The following is a 5197-nucleotide window of genomic DNA, read 5'->3' on the forward strand; positions in this document are numbered from 1 at the left end:
TTTATCACTCAAATCGGAAACACACAAAAACAAACGCATCAGTCTACATACAGATTCGATGTAAACATAAGACACATTCAAAGTTTTCCCCAAATTTGTTTTCAAATCTACATACAAATTCGACCAAATAACAACCAAATAAAGGGAAACTAATCACTTACCACAAGGAACGAATATGGAGCTTTGATTTCGACAAAGAAAGAAGAAGAAACGAAGCGGTCTCGACTTTAGGGTTTCAGACAAGAGAGACAAAGAGATAGTTGAGACACAAACGAACAAGGAAGAACGAAGATGGATTTTCGAATTAGATGAAAAATGAACAAGGAAGAACGAAGATGGATACTCTAGGGTTTCAATCTCCGATTTCTCAATAGAGAGTGTCGCAAGGGGAAGGTTGGGGGGAGAGACAGACCCGATGATTGAAAATTTTGGAGAAGAGAATGTTGAGTAATTCAAAACGACATCGTTTTGGTTTAGGTGGGTCGGGTTTTAGGGTTTGTATTGTATGGGTCGGATCTTTCTGGTTGGATCTTGTAAATAACTAAATTATTTTAGGGTAATCCGTCTTTAGCCACGTTTTCTATTTAAAAAAAAATGAAAAAGAAATTATATTATAATAAAGGGATAAATGGGGATTTTTTTGGAGGGTAGAGGGCATATGGAGTTATCGTACCACCCAAACTCTTGTGTTTAGCCATCTAAGATTAACTTAATCTTAACCTAATAAAAAATCAAATAGATACAATTTGAACAAGGGACAGTTAATTAGGATCGTAGTGGATAACAAGATTATTAGTAACTAATATATATAGATAGCATATGTGTTACATTTGTTCTGAACTCAACTATCAAAGAACATATAGGTTAACAATCATGTTATCGACGAGTTCCTCATCCAGCATGGCATCCCACCCTAAACTTGTTGTTAGGGTCACCAAACATGCCTGATCATCTAAGATAAACTTCACCTCATCCTAATAAAATTTGAAAAAATACAAAGTGTGTAATGGATAGCTAATTTTAATCGTAACAGATAAAGAAACTATTAGCAACTAATATAGACAATAGTTGCACATATTTGTTTGTAATCTACTTTGAAAAAGTATATAGATTAACAACTATGTTACCCACAAGTTCATCCTCTCGTCATTCCACCCAAAGTCTGTTTCTGAGGCCATTAAACTTGCTTGGTCATATAAGATGAACGTCACCTCAGCCTAATAAAAATTAAAAATATACAAAGTGAACAATAGATAATTAATTTTGATCTTAGACTACTTTTAAAAAACATATAGGTTAACAACAACAGTTATCGTGTAATTTTTGGTGATAAAGCATTGGACTCTACGTGTGTAACAAAAAGGTGTTTGCTAAAATATTCCTAACCTTACATTCTTCTTCTACTACTAGATAGGTTGACAGATGATGTTTTGTAGTAGGATTGATAACAAATATTAAGAACTATCTTTTACAATAAGGGTTAGGTTGCAAACTGGGGCTAAGAAGAAAGGTTACATGCTATCACAAAGCATACCTAGATGATGTATTGGCCAAAACCGACAGAGAAGGAAGGGTTTTCGGTCATGGATATGATCTTCCCAAACGTTGTGCTTCGTAGAAACTCTACCTCTTCTGGATCTATAGCGTTGATTATGGATTCAGTCCTCTTGGGCTTGTGATATGTATTAATTGTTTCTCCAGCAGGTTCTTCACCAGCTACAAACGTGCGCTCTGTGATAAGCAAATCACCCATATTGGCAAACTCACACTTTTTGGATCTATACGAATACGAGAATGGGACGTTTTTCGGATGAATGAAGAGAGATTTTTATTTAAGGAATGTGAAAAGAGAGTGATTTTTCTTGAAGAAATGTAAAAAGAGAATGATTTTTGTTGAAGAAAAATGAGTTTTAAAGCTTTGTAAATGACGACCTCTGGTTTTCTCGAGAAGTTTTAAACAGGACATAACATTGGTAATTATCTTGTGTGTAAAGGGTTGCTATCTGCTTGGTTCTGACATAAAATCTGATATTACAAGATACCATAACTGTGTAGGTATGTAGGGGCTGTTTCGTATTATTTAAAATATAACAGTGACTTGAAAAGGATTCGGGTACTTAGCTAATTTTGCTATTTTGTGTGTATATACATCCTAATTTCTCTTTATAGTATCTATCTATGTTCAAGAAACAGCTAAATGATAATTAAGTGTTACATGTATAATTAAAATTGATATAAATACATAAATAAAGAAATCACTTTTGTTTATTTACTATCGTTTTGTGGTAAATAAATTTAAACAATTATGTTTTTCTATTTTGTTTTGTATGTAATTAAATATAAATAATATTAATATGGAGATATAGTATATTTTTAATATGACTATCTATTAAATGAAACTTTCTAATCATTTTATTTTATGATCATTTTATTTTCTAACAAAATTTTTAAACAATTAATAAAAATAATGTTAGTGCGGGATTTTAAATATTTTTAATGTTTTTAATGATTTATAATCTTTCTTGAAAATTTAATGCAAATCTCGAAATTAAAATATTAAGTTCTCAATTCAAAAAAAAAATTAAACAATTGATCACAAAATTTCCAGTGCGAGATTTTTTTAATTTATAGTCATTTTTAAATATTCAAAATATAACATATACAAAAAATCTAAAATTTTATTATATGGTTAATATGTTTATTTAATTTATTTTAATAATATAACATTAAAAAATTGCGGATATGTAAATTGTTATCAAATCTTTGTTATTAAAATCACTAATTGTCAAATATATATTTAATTCACTTTTAGTAATTTCTTAGCTTTTATTTAAGGAAAGAAATGAAAAATATTAATTGTAGAATGTTAATTAATTTATGATTAGTTTAATGAGAAGCATATTATATATGTTTAGTGGACAAAAATATTTCTTTAAAGGTTTTGAAAAACATTTTAGTGATGCATGACACATATCATTTCTAAAATATTGTAATGTTTTTCTTTTAATATATAGGAGATTAGTGCTTAGACAGACATATATACCGATTTTTTAAAAAAAATATCATTTAAAAAATCTTGTCTATAAACGATTTACCGCTTATAGAGACGTCTAGACACCACTTAAACCTATAGAAATTTTCTATCTCTGATTGAGGTTTCATCATCTCAATTATTCATAGACCTTTTATTTTCATTTGTTTGTTCATATATTCAATTAGGCTTGAGAATACTCAGCATGTGTTTTTACCAAAAATAAAAATATTCACCATGTGTTACACAATATTCACCATTATGTAGATAAACAATCATAGCTCTAGATCTTTTCTCTTACATTTTGCAGTTAGGGACGGGTTATTCATTGCCTAAACACAAGCCAATATCTTTGGGGATTTTTACACAAGCACTTAAAACTTATAAATTACCAATGTTTCTTTGCAATTCTGCATGAGAAGCATCATGAGACCGAGCTACATTAATTAAGTGAATTCTTCAAGCAAAGCATATCTTATCAACGATCAATATCTTATATTGTAGCCCATGGAGGTTGGTTCTTGCTCTAAGTATAAACTATTTGACTTCTTCATTTCTAATTCTTATATAGACATGCGTTGTGTTGATCTTAACACAAACTGTGATACATCAACAGAATGATCAGAGTACATTTTGTAGTGGATAGCACTTGGTTTCACATCTTCGACTGGTCTTGGTTAGCGTCAACCATTTTTTTTTCCAAAATACATTTAGCGTCAACCATTTTTTTGCTAGTAATTATCTTTTCTTTTGTTAGATCTTGTCTCACATTTTCTATTTAGAGGATCCACATCGTCGCACTGTTCACCATAAAAGCAACGCAATGTGCACCGAGCATGTGATACAATATTACAGTTGAACGGATTCCATCGTGGCTTGATGATAATACAGTCCTTGTTCCTTAATCGGACCTCCATAAAGTAGATGATGTGTGGCACACACTAGTATAATTGCATCTAGAGTTGTCTTAAATTTCTATGCACCACTAAAAGTCCAGCATTTGTTGGGTTGGACGTAGTGGTTGACATTTGGAGTGAACTCGCTATCAAGAAAGATGAACTCGCTATCAAGATTGACATCTGGGGGTGTAGGGACCTTCAGCCCTGCGGTACGGTACACTTTTTCGGTTTTAAAAAAATTATTTTTTCTAGATAAGTATATATTTCTATACGGAAAAGAAAATGAATTTTGAACATGCTATAAAAATGGATCTAAAGGTTGTAAAATTATTCATTCACATAATAATACAGAGAGAGTTCTAAGAAAGCGTCCTCCATATTATTTTATCTCAAAAACTTATTGTGGTACTTAACCATGTACCCGGTTTAGTTTTTATGTTCCATGAACTCACTGCCAAAGACCAAACCATCAAAGGGAAAGGTCTTGAGACTCCACCTCTTGTTCGGTCACATATCATTAATGTAAAACATAACGAAACAGAGCCATAGCAGCTGATCAGTTAATGTATGCTTATGTATAACTAGAATAAAGAACTCGTTGATAATGGTCTGCTTACTGGGATATGAGGAGTCTCTAGCGAGCAGAATTTTAATATAACAAATGCAAAGGCTAAAAAAAGGTTTATATATATATAATATAAAAAAACCTTATGTATATATATAATATATAAAAAACCTTATATATATATAATATAAAAAGCCTTAGAGATTGAAGAATATACATGTGTGACAATTGTGCTTTCTCCTTACATGTCTTATTTCCTCACACAGAGAAAAACTGTATTTTCAGTACATGGTAATGTTAAAACTTCGAGCTACCACCTAAAATCCCATATATTTGTAATGAGACACCGAGGAAACAAATTTTCACAGAACTTAAAGAAAAAAATAATTATATTATCTTTGGTAGTGTAGTGGCAGAAAAAAAACAATAATATTATCTTTGTCTTATTGGAGAAGGAATTGTTAATAACAATTTATTACTGCCACTGGAATCATTAGAAATAAGATATTTGTTAATACGAGATATTTTTTGATAAAATAATATATATATATATCGGTATACTGTAAGTGGGCCACGAACCACGAGACAAATATTAGTTAAGTTTGAGCCCACAAAAGTTAAATAATGGACCACTGGCTAGTTTGGATTTTGCCAGGTGGGTCCCATTTGTTTTCAAGATTTCGAAGTTGAACCCCATACGTT

This window comes from Brassica oleracea, chromosome C5 (assembly GCF_000695525.1).
Source record: "Brassica oleracea var. oleracea cultivar TO1000 chromosome C5, BOL, whole genome shotgun sequence".
Lineage (NCBI taxonomy): Eukaryota > Viridiplantae > Streptophyta > Magnoliopsida > Brassicales > Brassicaceae > Brassica > Brassica oleracea.